The sequence below is a fragment of the Ceratotherium simum genome, chromosome 36 (assembly GCF_057802395.1).
Source record: "Ceratotherium simum simum isolate JZ-2026a chromosome 36, ASM5780239v1, whole genome shotgun sequence".
NCBI lineage: Eukaryota > Metazoa > Chordata > Mammalia > Perissodactyla > Rhinocerotidae > Ceratotherium > Ceratotherium simum.
This window is the reverse complement of record NC_141935.1, coordinates 4728127-4752438: the sequence shown is the minus strand read 5'-3', so window position 1 is coordinate 4752438 and position 24312 is coordinate 4728127. Positions and strand designations below refer to the sequence as shown.

General features: G+C 35.4%; 1 long non-coding RNA gene across 1 annotated transcript in view; it reads left to right on the top strand.

Moving 5' to 3' along the window:
- LOC147912335 (uncharacterized) overlaps positions 1–24312 on the top strand; it is an 89201-nt gene that overhangs the window by 15009 nt on the left and 49880 nt on the right. The window lies entirely within an intron of this gene.

Sequence of the window (24312 nt, the reverse complement as noted above, 5' to 3'; positions counted from 1 at the left end):
TTGATGAAGTATAATTCATCAATTTTTTCTTTTATGGAATGTGCTTCTGGCGTCATAGCTAGGAAATATTTGCCCAACCTTGCCCAACAAGATTTTCTCCTATATTGTCTTTTAGAATATTTTAGTTTTAGGACTTATATTTAGATATATGATCCACTTCAGTTAAATTTTGTATGTGGTGCAAGTTACAGATTGAAGAGGGTTTTTTTTTTTGCATGTGTATATCCAGTTGTTTTAGCATCATTTGTTGAAAAGACGATACTTTTCCCACTGAATTTTCCTTGTACCTCTGTTGAAATCAGTTGTCCATATAGATGTGGTTCTGTTTCTTGGTTCTTGACTCTATTCCATCAATCTATTTATCTGTCTTTATACTAATAGCATGCTGTTTTGATTATTTTAGCTTGATAGTAAATATTGGAATCGAGTAGTATTGCACCTTCAACTTTTTTTTATTTTTGACTATTCTAGGTCCTTTGTATTTGCATATGAATTTTATGATCAGCTTGTCAATTTTTAAGAAAAAGCCTGCTGGGATTTTGATTGGGATTGTATTAAATCTATACATCGATTTGGGAAGATTTGACATGTTATCAATATTGAACTTCCAACCTATGCAAAAGGAGTCCTTTTATTCAGGTCTTAATTTCTCGCCACAATGTTTCATAATTTTCAGCGTATATGTGTCACACTTATTATGCTAAGTAATCCCTAAGTATTTCTTATCACTTAAAGCTGTTGTAAGTGGTATTGTTTTTTAAATTTCAATTTCTGTTTATTTATTGCTAATAGATAGAACTATTATTGATTCTTATTTATTAATATTATATCCTGCAACCAAGATAAACTCACTTATTAGTTCTAATAACTTTTTTGTAGATTCCATAGAATTTTATAAATAAACAATCATGTTGTTTATGAATAAAGACAGTTTTACTTTTTCCTTTTCAATCTGGTTGCTTTAATTTCTTTTGCTTGTCTTGTTCCACTAGCTAAGACTTCCAGTACAATGTTAAGTAGAAGTACAGAGCACAGACATCCTTTTGATGTTGTTCTCGTTCCTCGTGTTAGAGGAAGTGTTCAGCCTTTCACCATTAAATGTGACGTTAATTGTAGGTTTTTGTAGATGCCCAGTATCAGGTTGAGGACATTCTTTCCTAGATTGGTGACAGTTTTTATAAAGAAGGGATGTGGGCTTTTGTCAAGTGCTTTTTCTGTATCTATTGGGATAACCATGTTCAATTTTTTAAAAGTTTGTTTTAATGGTGAATAACATTGGCCAATATTTGAATATTAAACCAACCTTGCATTCCTGGGCTAAATCACACTTGGTCATGATGTATTATCCATTTTTAAATTGTTGAATTAGATTTGTAAAACTCTGTTTAGACATTTTGCATCTATGTTCATGAAGGATATTGGTCTGTACTTATTTTCTCTTGTAATGTCTTTGTCGAGTTTTGATATCAGGATAATGCTGGCCTCATAGAATGGGTTGGAAAGTATTGCATCCTTCATTTTCTGGAAGATACTAATTAAACATTGTTTTATTATGAAAAACCATGTAATGATGTTACAAAATATGGAAAAGTAGATATTAAGTAATATATAACTCAATAATATAAATGCAATTCTAATTACATTTTTTCTGATAGTATTTTTAGGATTTTAAAAATATATCTACTTATATACAATTCTACTTACTACAATTCTACTTTAAAAATATATCTACTGGGCCAGCCCTGTGGCTTGGCGGTTGGGTACGTGCGCTCCGCTGCTGGCGGCCCAGGTTCGGATCCCAGGCATGCACCGACGCACCGCTTCACCGGCCATGCTGAGGCTGCATCCCACATACAGCAACTGGAAGGATGGGCAGCTATGACATACAACTATCTACTGGGGCTTTGGGGGGAAAAATAAATAAATAAAATCTAAAATAAATAAATAAATAAAAATATATCTACTTAGTCATATACAATTTATATATATATATTTTTTTACATAAGATGTCATAATCCTTGTCCACATTCTTTTATAGTTTTAAAACAACATTTTAAATGTTTGCCTCATATTCTATTGAGTGGGTATATTATAATTGTACATTTTCCCTAGTGTTTGAATTTCCCTTAAATACTGCTATTGTATTCTTTGAAGAATATCTGAGAGTACATAATTTTTCCACCTTTTGGATTATTTCCTCAGGATAAATACCTAGAAGTAAAATTACAGCACAAACTTTGTGAATATTTGTATGAGTTTTACATATCATCATAGAATATTTTAAAACAAAAATAGTGTGCAAGAGTTCTTGAGTCCTTTACTCTGGGGCAAATGCATTAAAATATACAAGATTTAAAGTATTGTTAAATGCTATATAATAACAAATTGAGGAAAATGTTAACAAACTCCTAAAATACCCTGTGTATATTTACTGAATAATTTAACTTTGGCTCAATATATTTTTTAAAAATACAATAAATCACTTAACATTTACAATTTTGAAAAATCCAAGGACATTTTCGGAGGCAAAGTACTTAAAACGATAGTGGTTACAATGGATTGGTGAACATAAATCAGTAGTGTGCATTTTTTTATTGAGGTTTTATTGACTTATTGTGAAATTTCAGGTATACATCATTATATTTCAGCTTCTGTATAGACTGCATCGTGTTTACCACCAATAGTCTAGTGTTTATCTGTCACCATACATATGTGCCCCGTTACCCTTTTCGCCCTCCACCCAATCCCTTCTCCTCTGGTAATCACCAATCTCTTCTCTATATCTATGTGTTTGTTTGTTTATCTTCCACATATGGGTGAAATCATACGGTATTTGTCTTTCTCTGTATGACATATTTTGCTCAGCATAATACCCTCAAGGTCCACCCATGTTGTCACAAACGGCACGATTTTGTCTTTTTTATGGCTGAGTAGTATTCCATTGTGTATATATACCACATCTTCTTTATCCATTCATCCGTTGATGGGCACTTGTGTTGCTTTCAAGTCTTGACTATTGTGAATAATGCTGTGATGAACATAGGGGTGTGTATATCTTTTTGAATTGTTGATTTCTTGTTCTCTGGATAAATACACAGTAGTGGAATAGCTGGATTATATGGTATTTCTATTTTTAATTTTTTGAGAAATCTCCATTCTGTTTTCCATCATGGCTGCACCAGTTTGCATTCCCAGCAGCAGTGTATAAGGGTTGCCTTTTCTCCACATCCTCTCTAACACTTGTTATTTCTTGTCTTGTTTGTTATAACCATTCTGATGGGTATAAGGTGATATCTCATTGTAGTTTTGATTTGCATTTCCCTAATAATTAGTGATGTTGAGCACCTTTTCATGTGCCTGTTGGCAATCTGTATATCTTCTTTGGAAAAATTTCTGTTCATATTCTGTGCCCATTTTTTGATCAGGTTGTTCATTTTGTTGTTGTTGAGTTGTATGAGTTCTTTATATATTTTGGAAATTAACCCCTTGTCAGATATATGATTTGCAAATATTTTCTCCCAGTTGATAGGTTGTCTTTTCCTTTTGTTCATGGTTTCTTCTGCCATGCATTTAGCCTGATGTAGTCCCATTTGTTTATTTTTTCTTTTGTTTCCCTTGCCTGAGGAGACATGGTATTCACAAAGATACTGCTAAGACCAATGTCAAAGAGCGTACTGCCTATACTTTCTTCTAAGAGTTTTATGGTTTCAGATCTTACAGTCAAGTCTTTAATCCATTTTGAGTTAATTTTTGTATATGTGTAAGATAATGGTCTACTTTCATTCTTTTGCATGTAGCTGTCCAGTTTTCCCAACACCATTTATTGAAGACACTTTCCTTTCTCCATTGTATGTTCTTAGCTCCCTTGTCAAAAATTAGCTGTCCATAGATGTGTGGGTTTATTTCTGGGCTCTTGATTCTGTTCCATTGATCTCTGTGTCTGTTTTTGTGCCAGTACCGTGCTGTTTTGATTACTACAGGTTTGTAGTATATTTTGAAATCAGGGAGTGTGACACCTCCAATTTTGTTCTTTTTTCTCGGGATTGCTTTGGCTATTCGGAGGCTTTTGTTGTTGCAAGTAAATTTTAGGATTCTTTGTTCTATTTCCATGAAGAATGTCATTGGGATTCTGACTGGGGTTACATTGAATCTATAGATTGCTTTAGGTAATATGGACAATTTAATTATGTTTATTCTTCCAAACCACAAGCACGGAATATCTTTCCATTTCTTATGTCTTCTTCAATTTCTTTCAATAATGTGTTATGGTTTTCAGTATATAGGTCTTTTACCTCTTTGGTTAAATTCATTCCTAGGCATTTAATTTTTTTGTTGTTGTTGCAATTGTAAATGGGATTGTATTCTTGATTTTCTTTCTGCTAGTTTATTATTAATGTATGGAAATGCAACTGATTTTTGTATGTTGACTTTGTAACCTGTAACTTTTACTGTATTCATTAATTATTTTCAATAGTTTTTTGGTGGACTCTTTAGGGTTTTCTATATATAGAATCATGTCATCCACAGATAGTGATAGGTGTGCAGTTTTAAATGCATTGGGGAAGTATGGCAAGCTTTCTTTTGTTACATATGGAAGACTTGCTGAAAAGTCTTACCACTCTGTAGCTACTTTAAGAAATAAAACTCTGAAGATAGATTAAGGGATTGGGTAAGATATTTTAATACTGTTACTTCTTTCCTCTTAAGGATGTTTTCTAGAGATGTCACAAATTTCTATGGCATTTAAGGAAGTTTATCGTGTTTTTAGATATAACAAGATTCATTGGCTTTCTGGAAAAGCAAACAAAATAAGAAAGGTAATTGATTAAAATAATAGATTTTGAAGAAACAGATATATAATTTTGATGCCATTGCATCATTTATCTTCTTATCTGCTTTTACAAAACCATCTTCAATAATGTTATAAATTTATACATCTCCACCACTTTGTTTTAAATCAAGACAGTTTTCTTTAAAAATTGTCATGAAAATATTTGAAGTAAAATATGTTGTTATTGTAGTATTTGATATCATAGTTGATTCAATATAACACTAATGAATTAACAATTGCTTCTATTAGAATCTTTGTGAGATTTAAAAAAAATCTGGCACCCCATGTTTTTCTCTAATCAAAAAAATGTCACTTTGTCAGACAAAAAAAGACAAATACCATATGATTTCACTCATATGTGGAAGATAAACACATGGATAAGGAGGACAGAATAGTGGTTACCAGAAGAGAAGGGGGTGGGGGGAGGGTGAAAGGGATAAAGTGGCACATATGTATGGTGATGGATAAAAACTAGACTGTTGGTGGTGAACACGATGCAGTCTATACAGAAACAGAAATATGGCATTGTACACCTGAAATTTATACAATGTTTTAAGCCAATATGACCTCAATAAAATAATTAAAAATAAATAAATAAATAAATAAATAAAGCTAATGAAAAAAATCTAAAAACTCTAAAAAAAAAAAAAAGAAAAGAACAAAAATCCATTAACAAGTAGAATACAATTTATACCACCTGGTCTGTAAGCTCAATGAGGTTCCCAGTTCTTTGTTTTTTATAGGAGCATCAACTCCACTCTACATGAAAGGTTCACTTGAAACATGCACATTCTCCTTCACGGTCTCCTCCAATAGTAGCATCTTACATAACTACAATATGAGATATTTTAACATAAATTATAAGAATATATAAGTAGTTTTTGGGAGACATACATGATGTCTCTCCTGCTAATACCATTACTGCATTTTTTTTTTTTTTGGTGAGGAAGATTGTCCCTGAGCTAACATCTGTGCCAATCTTCCTCTATTTTTGTATGTAGGTTGCTGCCACAGCATGGCTGAGGAGTGGTGTAGGTCCGCGACCCGGATCTGAAACCGTGAACCTGGGCCACTGAAGCGGAGCACACGGAACTTAACTACTATGCCATGAGGCCGGCCTCATTACTGCAATTTTTAATTTAATACTGGTGTGTTTTAAAGTTGACATTACAATAAAATATTCTCAGTAGCAAAAAAAACATGTTACTTTGAAAGCCTGTTGTAGTGATAGTTTTGTCAAAATCATGTATCTCATAACTATGGAAAAATATCTTTCCAAATGTTTAACGGCGGGCAATTGTGACAGCCGTGAGAATGTGCCTTGTGGATCTCCAACTATGGGGATTACAACTGACCGAGAGTCCCGGCTGCTGCCTGCTGAGATCATTGCCATGTTGGCACTGCTCCAGGTGGTGACTGAAGGTGACAGTGATATTAAGGCACGCCTGTTAGTGAAGAAGGTGGGGGCTCCTCTGATGGCCTGCTTTGGCTCAAGACTTCCAAACATTCTTGCCAAACCTTCACTAGTTGGCACGCAATCTAGAGTGCTTCCCTCTAGTCATCCCTTCCTCCTTCACGTCTTCACTTGGGATCAGACTTCCATCCTGGTCTGACAGCTCTTTTAGCTCCTCCTGTTTTCACTCACACAGGCATTTTCCCTAATAAAACTCTTGCACTGTTAATCTCATCTTGATATTGCTTCTCAGTGGATCCAGACCAGGACACCAATATAGAAAAATATGAATTAAAACCATAACCAAATATAATTTCTATTTGGTTACTAAAAATAACAAAGTAAAATCCCAGCCTTAGTGTTAAATCTATATTTGAACATGTAGAGTGCACGATCCTGACTTGCCTGTGGTCTCAGCATGACAAATAAATGCATCAAACATCACCCACCAGTTAGATGGCTTATGCTTCTGATTGAAAGTGCACACTGGATGGCAGGATCAGCAGAGGGAATTAAAATCAAATAACATTTTTGAAGGGCCAAAAAATTAGCAAAGCCAATGAGTTATTTTTTTTAAAGCTTCAGTGCATGGTTGTGTGTCCTAGTTGTCAGTTTTTAGTCCTTCTGTGGGAGCCACAGCCACACAGATGGGTGGTGTGGTTCCATGGCCAGGAAACGAACCCGAGAGTGCTGAATCTTAACCACTAGACCACCAGGGCTGGCTGCCAATGAATATTTTAAAAGCGTGTTTTTTCTCTCCTGAGATCAAAGATTATAGGGTGCAGATAGATATGTTTAAATATTTTTAATAAAATAATAATTATTACGGTGATGTATTGCCATTAAAACATAAGGGGACTGTATTCAATGGGATATTATAAGTTATTTAGGGAATAACACCAACGATTATTGGGGGGCTGTTCTTTCTAATGTAGCAATGCTGCAAACTCAAAGCCAGCAGGATTGGCACTCAGTTCTTTTCTGATCATGACGATGATTGCCCTGAGCCATTTGTATCCCCCTACCTGGTTTTCTTTATAACCAGCAATGTTGATTTACAAGATGGCTGAATAGGGTTTGGGTGCAATTTGGGGTCATAGATCTTTTCTCTTTACTCTCTGTCTTGCTCAATAAGTGCTCACACTGTGACATCGTTGTCATTAATACTGTGCTCTAAGCAGCTAATTAAAATGGTCACACAAAAGAACTACACTATAAAGACCAGTAACATTGGCCTGGGAAGTGGGGTGCTTTATGGACCCACTGTTCCTTTCCTCTAGGCCTTGGTGGGAAAGGTTCCTTCTGCCCCACCCGTCCAAATTTTCTTGCATTTGCCTATAGGCTATGCAAGACTCAGAAAGCAGTTAAGTTCAAGATGATTATAAAACTAAATTTTAAAAGATTTTTTTTAAAAAGAACAAAGAGTGATTTTTGAGTATATGGATTATTTTAATTTTTAGTTAGTTTCATAAAAATTAATCCAACACTTGGATTTTCACTGAAAGGGATCATATAATACAATTTAATTTGAATTTTAAGTGCTTTTTGGAAATAAATTTTAAAAGCAATGTATGATTTTACTTCAGAAACTAACTTACCACTTATGATTTTATTCTAGAATTACTATTACTTAATATTAATTAACCGTAAAGAAATGTCTGACATTTTTCTTAACGTAGAATAGAATAAAAGGTAAAATGGGAGGTCCATTAATCTAGGAGTGCCACAAAGATGGTTTCTTTTAAATATTTTGTACTAAAAATAAAGGAGAATGATTTACAATTCTAGGGACAATTCTCAAAATAAAAATAAATTAGCATTAAAAGCGTTATTTTTAGCACTTCTGTTGAAGCTCTTCTCCATTTTCCAGCCTCTTCCTTGCCTCCTCTAATCATTATGCATCTTCCTTCCTCTGTGGCAGGAGCCTGTCTCTGAAGCATTAGAGTGCCTTGTTGGGGGCCCCGGTGCCCCCAACGCCTGCACTGCCAACTGCTTAATTGGCTTAGCTAGAATCAAGCAAGGCGAACTTTCTCGGAGCCGAGACTCATGTTACATTAGCCTTAGTGACACCTTTTTAATGCTTGTGGTATTTTTCTCCCTGTATTTCAAAAGTGCTCAGGGATTGGCAGGATTGTGCACAGAACTCAATTCCAACTATGTACACAGACTTAAAAAAAAAAAAGTAAAACACTGTTCATTTTACTCTGTAATTTATTTGCAGATTAATTTCTTCTTCTGAAATATATATATTGCATTCCTGGGACAAATCACACTTGATTGTGATGTCTTATCCATTTTATAAATTGTTGAATTAGATTTGTAAAATTCTGTTTAGACATTTTGCATCTATGTTCATGAAGGACATTGTCTATAGTTATTTTCTCATATATAATATATATTCTCATATATATCCTTAATTAGACACACTATTCTTTTCTAAAATGGAGTATCTTTGGAGTATTTCAAGGTTCTTTGTAACTTAAAATATCTGACATAATTAAGCAGGTGTGAAAGGAAACATGAAAGATCTTCTCCTTTGTCCCGAGAGGCAGCACCTGCTACCATTCTCAACAGGAAGTGTGTATGTTATGGGCACCAACAAGTGTTTTTCACCTCACAACTTCATGTTATTTATTGCTGAATTGTTCATTGCCAGTCTCCCCAGCCTGTATGTTGGCTTCAAGTCTGACACTTCATCCCTCTTTTCATCACTATATCTTGGGAATCTAGAATAGTGTCTAGCACATTTTTTGAATGAATAAATAAAGAAATGAGGTTTTTTTGTTTTTTTCCTGAGGAAGATTCGCCCTGAGCTAACATCTGTGCCAGTCTTCCTCTTTTTGCTTGAGGAAGATTCGCCCTGAGCTAACGTCTGTGCCTGTCTTCCTCTATTTTGTATGTGGGTTGCCACCACAGCATGGATACTGATGAGTGGTGTAGGCCTGCTCCCGGGAACTGAACCCAAGCCACTGCAGTGGAGGGTGCCAAACTTAATCACTAGGCCATGGGGCTGGCCCCGAAGGAATGAGTTTTTTAAATGTCAATTACATAACATCTCATTTTTCTCGTCTTTTAAATAAGGAAAGTAACATCTCCCTTACAAGGTAGTTGTGAAGATTAAGTGACAAAGGATAGGAATACTCCTAACCTAATTCTTAGAAAAATATTGGTTTCTTTTTCTCTCCTCTAAAGAGTGGTTCTCCAAGAGGGAGACATCAGCCCTGTGAAGGACATGTTGGAAATCTGTCAGGGAATTTTTGTTTATCAGAGGGAGAAGCATTGGTGTTTATCAGGCAATGTCAGGGACGCTGGGTGTCCTGCAGTGCATGGGAGAACCCCACACAGTAAATGTCACCCTGAGTCATTTATGACTTTTGATTGTCCCACTGGATCTTCATGTAAGTAAAAAACCTGTTTGTAATGATCAAAGCTAGAATCTAGTTCTATTTTACATATAAAAACAAAGAATTTATACTGAATACAGTATTGTCAGGAATACCATAAAAGTCAAGGGAAGACTGACCTTTTTAAAAATAAGGATTTTCATTAGAGAGCTCAGTAGTTACTGCTGTGGTGTTTTACTGGCAAATGGTTAAAAAAAATTCTGATTATATGGGAGGATCTAAAATGAAAAACTAAAATCTCCCTTCTTCTGCATCTATCCCTAGCCCTGCTCCTAAAAGTAACTTTTTGAACAATTTGTGCTTTTTAGGACTTTTTATAATTATAATTTAACATAAACTAAACTCTACTAAACTGAAATTTATATTGGTGTGTCTTGATGCATCAACCTCAAATAATATTTATTATTTAACACTATGTTCCTTTCCTCTCTCTCTATCTTCTATTTTGGTAGTTTTTATTTTTACATTAAAAAACTTTATAATAGATATTCTGCATTGTGTGAGTCTTCTGTGCTTTTTTCTGTAGGCTTATTCTTAAAATAGAATAAGAGCATTTGAAGCACATTTATATTATGATGTAAATGTTTTACACTGTTGTACACACTTTGATGTGAATGGATATAAAAAAAAAGGGAAATAGAATTTTGTATTGCCAATCCTTTAATATTTAGGTTAATAATCCAATCTCACAGTTCAATGGAATCCTTTATTTTTTTGTCAGCTTTTTTTGCTGCCATTCTTCCTTGATCTCAGTCATGCTTTGTAATTTTCCTTTTATGTTTTTCTAGAGTATCTACTCACACACATTTTCTAAGGATGCATGGAAGGTAATTTTCTTTTAGATTGCTTTGCATATTCCAAAAATATCTTTATATCTTTCTCTCTTTATGTCTTCTCTTACAATTGATAGTTTCTAATAACTTCCTCTCAAAATGTGGAGAGGAAATTATTTCAAATTATTTCATTATTTCATAGAGGAAATTATTTCTAGCACTCGCTGTTGCTAAAGAGAAGTCTGATACCCATTTCTCTGTGAGATACCAGATTTTCCACTCTGGAAGCGTTCTTGATCTTTCTCTTCATTTTCAGAATCGAGACCATTTACAAGCATAGACATTTTCTTCATTCATCATGCTTGCACTTGGCAGGCTCTTTAAATCAGAATGCGCTCAGAGAAAGCTCACGCAGAGAAGGTCATCAGAAGTAACTCAGAAATGTTTTGAGTTAAAAATGATAAGGTCTAGGGGGCCGGCCCAGTGGCACAAGCGGTTAAGTGCACGCGCTCTGCTGCAGCGGCGTGGGGTTCGCCGGTTCAGATCCCGGCTCCAACCGTTGGCTCCAACCTATGCAACGCTTGGCAAGCCGTGCTGTGGAGGCGTCCCATATAAAGTGGAGGAAGATGGGCAAGGGTGTTAGCCCACGGCCAATCTTCCTCAGCAAAAAGAGGAGGATTGGCAGATGTTAGCTCAGGGCCGATCTTCCTCACACACACAAAAAAAGATAACATCTGTTATTTAATTATTTCTTACCTTCTCTTGTCTCTGATTTTTGCCTCTGGACTCTCATCCCTACATATTTGAACTTTGGGATCTATTCTCTATATTTCTGAAATTTTTTTTGCTATGTTTCTTTTGTCCTTTGGGCAAATTACTTAATCATTCTATGCTTCAGTTTTCTCATTTATAAAATGGGGATAAAGGGCTGGCCCGGTGCCATACTTGTTAAGTTCGCATGCTCTGCTTCAGCGGCCTGGGGTTCACAGGTTCAGATCCTGGGTGCGGACCTGTGCACCGCTCATAAAGCCGTGCTGTGGCAGGCATCCCATATAAAGTAGAGGAAGATGGGCACAGATGTTAGCCCAGGGCCAATCTTCCTCAGCAAAAAGAGGAGGATTGGCAACAGATGTTAGTTTAAGGCTAATCTTCCTCACCAAAAAATAAAAATAAAAAAATAAAATGGGGATAAAAATAGTACTTTATTAGATTGTTCAGTAATGTCAAGTGCTTAGAACAGTGCCTGGTTCACAGTAGGAGCTAAATATGTGCTCTGTGGCATTTAGTAGGTCTATAAATAACTCTGTATTATGAGAGATTTCCTTGATTTTATCTCTTAGTTACTAACTTGGACTTGACAGCTGTCTTTTTTATTATTCACACTATTCATTGAATTTTTATTTCAACAATCGCCTTATTTTAATTCCCAAGTCCGTTTTTCATTCTCTGATTGCTATTTTTTGTAGCATCTTCTTTTATTAAAATGGCTTTATGAGCCCTTTAATCTTTGTGGATCACACACACACACATAAATATATCTAATTAGTTTACATTTATTGTGATTCCTGGTATAGATGACATCAATGTAATTTATAAGAGTGTGATAATTTCAAAATAAATTAAAATATGTTCAATTCCTAAATGCTTTTTTGTTCGAAAGAAAAACTACTTTATTTTTAAAAAGTAGGCTCTGCGGGGACCAGCCTGGTGGCATAGTGGTTAAGTTCATGCTCCGCTTGGGCAGCCTGGGGTTCACGGGATTGGATCTTGGATGGGGACCTACACACCACTCATCAAGCCATGCTGTGGCAGTGTCCCACATACAAAGTAGAGGAAGATTGGCACAGATGTTAGCTCAGGGACAATCTTCCTCAAGCAAATGGTGGAAGACTGGCAACAGATGTTAGCTCAGGGTGAATCTTGCTCACCGAAAAAAAAAATAAAAAAAATAAAAAGTGGGCTCTGGGAACAGAGGGTTAGTGCACTGGGGCCTTCAGTGTCCTAGTGATGATTTTGTCCTTCTCAGTGCTGTGGATGACGACTCCCATGCCTGACATTGCATCTCAGTCCACAGCCTTCAGCAAGGCTTGTGAAATGGTTTCAAACGGGTGCTGTGGATCCATGTTGGGCTCCCAGAGGGACTTGCGCATCCCGCACATTTGTTCTGCACAGGTGCCACTGACCGTAGAGTCATCAGTCACCCTGGAGCAGCTGACGAGGTCTAGACAGCAGAAGAAGTGCTTAGAGGTCTTCAGGCCCAACCCAGCAATAACTGGCTCAGTGCAGTAGGGGCCAAATGGTTTCTCATACAAGAGGTTGGCCACTATCTTCATGAAGGTACAAGGCTTGATCTGCCGACCTTCCTTCAGCTCACACGGGTTTAGCTAGAAGTTGAGGCAGTGGGCAGTGGTCTGGGCAACTTAGCTTCTTTATCTTCCTTTTCTACTTTCTATTAGATTGAGTTATCTTATTCCTCTCTTTTCTCTGCTATTGGTTTAAAGCGACAGATTCCATATCTAGTCTTTTAATTATTACCACGGGCTTTTAACATACATACTTGACAGAAAAATCTAAAGTTAATCAATGCCTTCTGTTCAAAGAGAATAAGGACCTTACCACAATTAAACTCTGAACAGCCCCTTTAAACTAAAATGCTGTTCTTATCTAATTTTATTTTTAATTTTTTTTTAATTTTATTTTTAAATTACTCACATGTTTACTAATTTCTTTGCTTCCTCTTGCTTCTTGCAAACACTCATTTCTTTTGGGTCCAATTTCCTTCTTTTTAAAGTACATTGTTTAGACGTTCTTTCACTGAGAATATTTTGCTAAATTCAGTCTTTGAAGGCCTAAGAATGTCTATGTTCCTCTTTCTACTGAAAAATAATTTAGCACTTTGAAGATATCAGCTCACTGTTTTGGGGTCTCTCGCTGCTGTCCGTTTATTTTTAGAGGTAATTTGTTCTTTCTCCTTGGTTAATTTTAAGATTTTCTTTGCCTTTGATGTTATGCAGTTTTTCTACAATGGGTCAAACTGTGACTTTCCTTTTATTTATTTTTCTTTAAGCCTTGCTCTGATTTTAGGATTCACATCCTTGTCTATTTTGAAAAATCCTCGGCCACGATCTCTTTGAACATTGCCTCTCCTCTTCTTCTTTGTATACTCCTTTTGAATCTCCTCTTCAATGTGCATTGGATCTTCACCATTTACCTTCCATGCCTTATCACCTCTCTTTACTATTCTCCATCCCTTATATCACAGTGCTACAGCTGAGTATTTTCCTCAGGTCTATTTTCCAATTTACTAACGATCTCTTCAACTGTGTCTACTTTGTTCTTTAGTTTTACATTTCTGTGACTGTTTTCTCCTTTCTAGCAGTTTCATTTGGTTCATTTTCAAATCTGTTTGTTCCTTTTTATAGTGTATTATATATTTCTTATAGTTTCTACTTCCTTTTGTCATTTAAATTATTTTAAATGAAATTATTTTATGATCTATTTAGAAGTATTATTTTATCTTAAGTTCTTGAGATGCAAATCCTTCTGTGTGTTGTAATTTCTCTTACTCATACTCGATCATTTTTGCATGTGTTTTGTAATTTTTGATCATGAGCTCATCTTCAGTGGATTTTGGTTTTCCTGTGGCAGTTCTTGGGTTCTGTTTGTGGAAGGGTAGATACAGAACAGTTATAGGTTTGCTTCTGCCAGACATCCAGATGTGGTGGTAATTTTTATATTATTTTCTGACAATGAGAGTCTCTCACCAAATATATTAAATTCTGACTCCAAATTCCCATATGACTCTGATATATTTTTTTCCCTAACCTTAAGCTCTAGGCAAAGATAAATTTCCTTGTTACGTACATGAACTATTAAGCAGTATTTTTCTAGTCTCTCTTTTACTGAGAAAACAGCCTTCTGAGAACCTGGTTTTATATCGGTGTCTGAGTTCCAATTATTACACACTTGTGCACCAGAGATCTCTTCTTCCATCCCTGAAATCAAGTGCCTTGTCGTTAAAACCCATTTCTTGATGTAATAACCCACTAGCCGCACAGCACTATCTTTATTTATTGTCCTATTTTTCAGTTCCCATTTTTGTTTCCTGGGAATTTCCTTCTCTTTTATTGCAAGTCCAATTTTGTACTAATTTCTTTTGGTGTTGTTTGTTTTATTTCATATTCTTGTTGGTTGTTTTAGTTCCTTATCAGCCCTGCCTACCAATTCACTCCAACAGAAATTCTAATCATTTATCTATTTTGAAGTTCATTTATTCTTTTCCTTAAATTATCTCTGTTTTCTCTGATGGCATTTTCTCCCTTTTCTGTACTATTAGTTTTGTTTAAGTGGCCAGAACTCTTGCTTTTTGTTTATATTTTTGTGTAAAGATTTGGTTGATTATTGCAGGCATTTGGTGTGGGTTTCTTCTGAAGTTGTACATTTCTGTTTTCCTGACATAGCACCTCTTAAATGCGAGGGCTAGTTCTAGATGCTACATTTTTTCCAGGTCTGTTGGAACCTTCATCATCACTAAAGGCCTGTTGGGACCTTGATCATCACTAAAGTAAGGAGAGCTCCACTCTGGAGTGGGGTGTTTTAGTGTGTTTCACCACTGGATGGAGCTGTCTTCTCTTTCTATTAATTTCCTCAGTGACCAATGGGATGGTTCAGTGTTACCTTTGGTTTTGCTCTGCTTTTCTTGCAGTCTCCAACAATATATTGAATCCTTCCCATATAGGAAAGCAAGTTTGAGTTTTATCCTTGAGGGCTAAAAACGCTGCTTCATATACAAAGTATATAAAGAGGTTAGAAGGGAAGGAAAGCTATGTAAATAATTCACTATACCGAAAGTAATTTTCTATTTAATTGTCATTGCAGTCCACTCCTTCTCTTTGTGGTAGCTGACTCTGAGCCTTTCTTTGGAAAGGATGTTTTGGAATAAAACTTTTCCTGACTTGTTTTCTCCATCACCCTGAAATTTTCTGGTCCATTGCCATCCCTCCTTCTAGTTTTCCAGCCCTCTTACAGTTTCATTCCTTTAAAGACACTTTTTGTGTCTTTTCAGTGGGCCCTCCTTAAAGAGAAGAGGTGAATGCATGATTCAGTCTGCCATCATAAACTAGAAGGAAGACTTTACCCATATTTCAGAAGCCAAGCTTTCAAATAAAATAAAGAAGCAAATGCAGTTTTAAGTTTTTGCAATAATTTAATTAAGGCATACAAATATAAAAGTGCACAGATATAAATGTACAGCTCAATGAATTTTTATGACATGAGTACACCTATGTGACTAGATCAGGAAACAGAATACTGCCAGATCCCAGCTCCATATGGCTGTTGATCACTTAAAATGTAGCTAATACAACCAAACAGACTTTAAAGTTTTATTTGATTTTAATTATTTAAAAAATGATACCCACACATGTGGTTAGCGGTAACTATATTGGACAAATCAAGGCTAGATGACACAGGAACGTGTGGTTCATATCACAAATTTTGTCCTATCCTAGGAGCAATAGGAAGCCATGGAAGTATTGTTTGCAAAGGAGAGACACAATAAGATTTGTCTTCAAAAAGATCAGACTTGCTGCAAGCGGAGAAGGACCTCTCTGAGCTGTCTCTTGGCCATTTTGGGGGGTCTTTTTCCAGGGAGTAAAGGAATATTTTGGATGTTCTTCCTCAATTTTCTGGTTTTATTGAGACTGGGATTGGGCGTGATTGCAGGTTGTCACAGGCCATTTCATCCCTTCAGCCACTGAATCATGCTTGCCTGGCAGGTTTATTTCCTAAGGAGATTATTTTGATTTTTATAGTGTGTTGTCCTTACACTGGTCACTGTCAGGAGAATGAGCCCAAGTGTCTCTTTCACGTAGCTCAGAAGATATAGCAGTTTCAGCTTTCCAGGATAAAAATCTGAGAAATTTAGAGATGTACCAAGGTTCTACATAAAGGAATATGACGAGTAGTAGTACAATGAAATTTTAAATTCTCTCTTAAATTGAAAGCTGATGCTCTACATATAGTTGCTGATACATGGGGAATTTTTGTTTCAGGTTTCATTTCCAGATGTTTAGTTGATCCTATTAGCTAGACATTTCTTCAGGCTTTTCCCCTCTAACTCAGGCCATCTTCGGTAAACTATGAAATGCATATGAACCCCATGTTGTTGTTCACTAGATCAATGACTCATCAATGGCTTTCAGGTTCATTCAGATTATTTCTCATCTTTCAGAGCAGATGCCTTATATGTAGATTACGACTGAGCATTTTGTTTTCTTCTGAAGTAGAGAAACCTGCTCTGGTTTCTCCTTCTTTGCAGCTCATCTGTGTTTTATCCTGTAGGCATGATGAGTTCATGGATTTAGAGATAATTCTGTAGAGCAGAAGTGAAGAGCACAGAGCAAAGGGGAAGAAAGCAGCAGGAATTTGCAGTAGACAAGATTGTAGAGACAGGTCAATGCCAAACCATCATTTAACTGAAAGCTATAGGACACTACTGAAGGTTTTTAAGCGGGGAAATGACATGGTATCCCAATTCTTACCCATCCTACATCGAGAAGAGAGAGTCAAAAAAATTGCAGTTCCCATCATGTTTCCTCCTAGTTCAAAAATTTTGAATGCTTCCTCATGGCCTTCTGAATCAAGATCGGATTATTTTAAGACTTCTAGGTAGATGAATACACAAATAGCTGCAATTAATATTAAAATGTTTTAACAATGCCAAATTATGAATAGAAAATGAACAAGTACCACTACAAATTAATGAAGCAGATTAAATAAGAGTTAGATCATTACGGAGATAGAAATGAAGAGTTATATTTCAGCAAATACATGTATACATTTGTATGTATATGTTTAGCTAATTATGTGTTGAGTGAAGATTGATGTGACTGGGCAGGAGGATATTTCAGGACAGCAGAATTACACAGACATAAGAGTAGGCATGAGCATCACATAGGTGAGGAACAGTGAAAAAAACCTGCCCCTGCCCTGACTAGATAGAATTGAACGGATCAAAATCTGGAGATAGACCAAATCAGTAAACAGAGGATCTGTTGATGAAGCCCTTGATCTGAGTGACTGTAGGTTCTTGAACACAAATGGCACATAAGGGAAATTTTTTAAAAATATTTTTATTTTGAGGTGAGGTTCAAGAAAGACTTAAAGGGAGAAATTCTGGACAAAAAGAAATGTTAGCCCCTATTAGTAGGCAATATTCTAATAAATGTACACTTAAGTGGAAATGTTGAATTCGCTTATCAGAATGTAATACAATGAGGAATTGTATTTCTGAGGAAATGAGAGGCAGGAAGAAGAGTTTTGATAAACTGGGGGTTGATAAGCTGCAGGAAAGGCAGTGCTGCTGGAAACGTCGACTCTTGATATGGTGAGTCCTGAGCAGTGGATCCTCTCGGGTAATTAGTGAGGTGGGAATAAAAAAGTGTACAGATTTCAACCACAGTTGTGACCAGAACCTTCGCTAGCAGTGTTCAACCATGTAAATCATGATTCCTTTCTATTTTCTCAGGATGTTATTTTTCTCCTGCATCAGTGCCGATCTTAAAATTTTTGCTAAAATTATAAAATAATAAAGTTCAATATTCTCAAAGCAAAACAAGAAAATTAACACTTTTACTATATTTATCTATATAGTCACACTTGGTGTTTATAATTCCACACAGACTTGTCAGAGTCTTATCCCTCATCATCTATAAAAGTCCATCATTACTGTAGGATTATTTCTCTCTGTTGCTAGTATAAAAAGGACCCAAATATACTTGAAAAATAATGAAGTAAATAAATAATTGTTAATGGAAATAAAAGGAACACTATGTAATGACAAAAAATACAACTTGTAAAGAAAAACAAACAGGACCCAAACATAAATAAGACATTATTTATACTCTATAGAATATAACATACATTTTCTACTGTTTTTTGTTCAAAATCTAGCGTTACCCTTTCTTTTATCCCCCTCCCTCCCTCTTTCCCTTCTTCTTTTCATTCCTTCTTTCTTTCCTTCCAAGATGAAAGAACTGATAGTTTTCATCAGTGTGAACTGGTTTATCTTCCTGTAGGAGAATGAGGAAGAAACCCTGAAGCAGCCTTAAAATTACTCATAGGACACAAAGGGTGTTGAATGGAATCCTTTGGCAGACATTAGTCATCCGTGAGTCTTGATGATTTGATGCTTTTTGTGTGTATGATTTGTGTGCAAGTTGTGTTAATTATACATCATGTTTAGAAAAATACTTTTTGTTGAGCAGTGTAAATGTCAGTCTCATTAGCTATCGTTATTACTTGTCAGGAAGAAGATGCTTTCCATGAATGATAATTTCTCCTCACATTTCTGTGGATGCATACAAGTGTAAAAATTGTTTTTTATGTTCATCTTATTTTCAGTGCCAGGAATCCTTCTTTCTTTCAAAGTGTTTTCAAACTAATCTCTGAACTCGAAAAAGAAAAAATTGGCCTGGTTATAAACTACTAGCTTGAACTTATTCAGACTGATCCACAGTCAAAAGAGAGAGCAGAGGGGCCAGCCCCATGGCGTAGAGGTTAAGTGTGCACGCTCCACTGCTGGTGGCCCAGGTTCGGATCCCAGGTGCACACCAATGCACCGCTTGTCAGGCCATGCTGTGGCAGCGTCTCATATCAAGTAGAGGAAGATGGGCATGGATGTTATCCCAGGGCCAGTCTTCCTCAGTAAAAAGAGGAGAATAGGCATGGATGTTAGCTCGCGGCTGATCTTCCTCACCAAAAAGAAAAAAAGAGAGAGAGAGAGAGCAGAGTCATGGAAGGTCCATCTTATTAGGCAACTAAATTCTAATAGTGGTAACAAGGTAGTTGGAAAGATGAGGGTGGGGAGGTACAATTCCTGATTTGATATTGATTATCTAAAATTCCCAATTTTAGCCTGACCAATACGACTCCATCTTTCTCCCACTTCCAGCTGGATAGTCCCTATTAGGTCTAGATGTCAGCGGGGTTTTGATAAGATATGCTGTTTAAAAGAAATTGGCAGCCAAAAATGATGATATATAAGTTCCTCCAGGCCTCTGGTATCATCACTGAAGCAGGGCTATGAAAGATTCTATGCTTTTCAAATACTTTTCATGTCCATTGTCTGTTTCTTTTGACCCCTGCAATGCCACGCTGCAGAATGATCAGAGAATCTGAGGGATTGTCAACCTAAAATCCATATTTTATGGTGATGCTAAGACCCCAAGAGGGAATATGATGTGCCCAAGGTTGTAACACCAATTATTGGCAGACAAAGTACATTTTATATGCTGCACATTTGATATGGGGCACTTAGGAGATACTTAATGAAAATTTGCTAACTCACTTTATTATTCTCTTTTACATATGGGCAAAACCCAATGACATAGAGAAGGTGGTGATGTAAACGAGATTTAACAAGTTAATGGTAAAACTGGCACTGGAAATTGAATCATAGTTTATTTTCTTTTCCTGCTCTATCTCTGGACCTGCCATACGATTGAAAATCTAGATTCAAAAGAATATTTTCAAGGCTGGAACTTCTGAAGAGCTGTTGAACCAAAGAGCTGTTGAACAAGGACCAGCAGAACAGCAACAGAGAATTGAACATTTGTTTTCGCGGAGGAGTACGGCACACCCAGAAAAGAACAGACACTACTTCGGCACTGTTCTTTAAGGGCACCCATTCCCTGGTCTGGGCACCATAATCCAACTGTAACTGCTGGTAGGATCTACCAAGTTCGGGTGTATCTCCTTAAAAAGTGAGGAAGTTCTTAGGACTTTATCAATATGGCAAAAAGGTTTCGCAAAGAATGACTGAAACCACAATATAGAATGGTTGATAAAATGTTTAGTAAACATTTAAATGTTATGCTACAAATTTCAAATAATATACAGGAGTGAAGACAGTGGGATTCTAGGGCCAACTTTCAGTCCCTTTCACTTATGTTCGGGTAAAGCACTTAGCCTGATATGTTTAAGAAAATTGTTCCTCTCCCACTTTAATTTGCAAACTTTTCTGTATTTATCATCTCATTCTGCATTCTTCACTGACTCTTGCCTCATGTTGATCTGCAATACGTTGGTCATTTTCCTGTAGAAAGGCTGATAAAGTGTTTACCGCTGGCTGTTCTCAGCCTCCGTGAGCAATTTTTCAGAGTCCAGACTTCAAATACAAAATCTTAACCAACGGTAGTGGATGGTGCTGGTTGTGGTTTAGTCTACTGAATGATTTTCCTTCTTCCTTTTGGTATCAGCACCTTCAACCCTCCCTTTCGGGAATTCCCTCCCTCCTCCCTCTCTTTGTAGCTTTACTGGGGCTGTCAACCGTGGTACCTTGACCCCAACTTCCCAATCCTGGTCGTAGACTGGACATGTGAGTTGGACCTGGGCAAACAGATATCTCATCCCACTGGCCAGTGGTTCAGCGATGAGCAGATGAGCCAGGTTGGAACAAGGAGAGCTCTTTCTGGGACTTTTGAGCTAGAGTATGGGGGAAGATGGTCCTGCTTGCCTTTAGGGTCATGAAACACAAAAATGTGAACTTGGACCTGCTTGGGGCCGTCTTCCTAACCCCAGGGCTTCAAATAATCCTTTAAGGCACCTTCATATAAATTTGAACAAGGTACCCTTTCTTTTAGAAAATCTTTCTATGGTTAGCATATTATTTATTTTTCAATAATAGCAGTTACAACAACTGTAATGTCATTTTGTTCAAGTAAATGAAATGAAATTTTAGAACATAAAATAGGAGAAAATTAGAATATTTAATCACAATAAATAGAAACTGAGTAGTAACTCAGTTACTATACATAGTTACTATGATATAATAACTTAAAAACTGTTATACATTTTGCTCTTTTGGAAATAAAATTCTTTTTGATGTTTATTTGCTCCAATATCTTGTTTTTCTTGAGATATTGCAAGTATTAAGTCGTTTTTAATATATTTTAACTTTAAAGAGCTGTATTCTCCACTGGTGTCTGATTTGAGAAAACAATTTCAGTCTTTTAATGGCACAGTCTGGGTCATTAATTGATTTCAAGGGAAAATGTTTACATAGTCACAGTAGTTCAAGCCATGATTTTTTTCAGTATCATCAATCTTTCTTTTGATGGTGATGTTATATCCAATACAGAAAAAATAAATTGATTTTGACATTTAGTTTTAGAGTTTAGACCCACTTGATCAGGGAATTTGCAGTGGAAATCAGTCTTTTTGCTCTTTTTGCTAGTATTAGTCATGTCAGATAAGTTGGTATCAATGCCAAGAGGCTGTAATTTGTTTATAAACAACAATTTTTTTATTAACATTATTACTTAATTTTTCTTCAATGTGTTAATCTCTTTGATACTTTCAAGAAAATTACGTACGATGAATTTGATGCTTGCATAATTTTGCTCATAACACTAATTTTACTTTGGATATCATGCCCAATTAATCCTGAGCAATACATTTTAAAAAGGAAGTATTCAAAAGTGAAACTTTGGCTTGTGTTCTAGAATAGATACCCTTTTTTTTTTTTTTTTTGCTGAGGAAGATTTGCCCTGAGCTAACGTCTGTGCCCATCATCCTCTATTTTATATGTGGGTCACCACCACAGCATGGCTGACGAGTGGCGTAGGTCCACACCCTAGGATCCTAACCCACGAACCCAGGCCGCCAACGTGGAGCAAGCCCAACTTAACTGCTACACCACGGGGCTGGTCCCTAGAATAGATATCTTTGTTAATATCATCAGTAGTTTCTAAGAGAAGAGCATCCTACCTCCAGTTGAGTTTTTGGTGGTGTGATAATATCAACTTGACTATCCCATAGCATAGTCAGTAAAAATTTCAAGTTGTGTTTACACTTTAATGTTTCATTGAAGCTGAAAAATAGTTGAACAGGTCTTGGATAATATAAAATGTGGTGATATCAGAAAAGAATTCACCTGAATTTTTCATTATCAAACTTGTATAATGGACACTATAAGTAATGTAGAATGCCTAAATATTCTTTTTTGAGGATATTGTTTTGCAATCTATTATGTTTTCCACACATACTGTGACTGTTGTATGCTTGACTTCTCAAATTAGTTTTATCTAGATGAAGTTTTTAAAAATGGTCTACTAAAAGTGTATATAATTCTTTTGGAACTGTGTGTTCTACTGGGCTAAATATTTGCATTTTGAAAATCTGCAAAATATAACAATAATCTTTTTTAATTCTACATGGCTTACATGAAGATTGGAGCTATAATAATTGAGAAATAATTAACATTACTTTGTATCATCCACAATAATAATTGAAGAATAATTAACATTGCTTTGTGTCACTCAAAATAATTTTATTCACTGCATTCACTATAATTTTAATCCTTTGGTTTTGTATTTCATTCCCTAAGAAGTATAATATTATTTGATATTAATATTTGTGTTCTATATAAAGATTCTGCTATATTATTATCAGTCATTGCTGTGGTTTCTGCCAAATGAAGACAACTTGCATTCTTAGGCTTGTAAAGTCTCTTGGGTGATTCTCTGAACACTATGACTGTCTTATCAAAAATGGAATCGTGTATATTATGAATTCAACAACAGTGTGCGGTTGCCCTCATTTATCACATCCTCTCTTTCTGCACCATTATTAATTACATAGTTTTCAAATCAGATAACAGATATTTTGAATACTTAGCGCTATTGCTATGGGCATGCATTTCCGTTACTTCATATTTACTAAAATCTCTAATCAATGCTGCCCACCATTGCACCCATTCTCAGTCTTGAAATAATTTTGTTTTGTATCCCCAAAGAGTTTTCTAAGGTGAATGAAATGCAGAGTCTTTTGAGAATAAGGTGACATAACTGCTTGGATGGTTTTTGTGTGTAAAAGTTTCCCTAAATCTTTCTGTTTGTAATGCAGTGTCATTTTATAGTTTAAATTTCTTACTTGACGTAGATAATTGTCAACAAAACTTTTATGTTTTTGTTATATAATTATGTAATTTGTAATATTCAGATTTTATGGCCATATACCCGGGTTGGCAGGAAATACATTTAATGAATTTTTAGTTTTTAAAATTTTTTTTGTTTTGTATTTTTTTAATCATTGGTTTTGGTTGACATGAAAACAGAAGTGAAATAAACATCCTCTACTTTCTATGCTACGTTTTGTTAGAAGTAGTAATTATGAAGACTTTTCCTTTTATTGTAGATTTACATCTATTTTTGCCATATATATTCAATATTCTAAATATTTTCAAACTTTACTTCTCTATTGTCTTTCTATGTTCTGTTTTCTGATCTTGAGAATTTAAAAAAATTATATTTTTTCTGATATCTGAAGAAAAATAGTGATTAGTATTTTGCTTAAAAATTTGTAATATTTTGAAATAATGTGTGACAAGCTATTAAAATTTTAGCAGCAGTTCAATTTTGTATTGATGCATTCTCCATAATAAAAAATAACTATTATAATTATTATATTATTACATAATAATGCCCAATTTATCATCAAATAATACTTTGTGAGTTATTATTGGTGACTGTTGGTTATTACATGGAGATTTGGAGCATAAAGACTAATTTAAATGTATATTTAAATTGAGAGCTTGGAAATACCATTGTAGCATAGTAAACAACAGGCAGATGGTTTAAACTGCAATTTAAAACATCAATTTACCCAGTGCACTTATACCCCAACAACAGATTTTTTAAAAATTAATGTATTTACCAACCAATACATCAGAGCAAAAAACAAAAAACTGCACTTTGTTTAGAAGCACAGGTTATTTTATTTTATTTTTTTTTTTTTTTTTTTTTTTTTTTAAAGATTTTATTTATTCAGTTTTTTCCCCCCAAAGCCCCA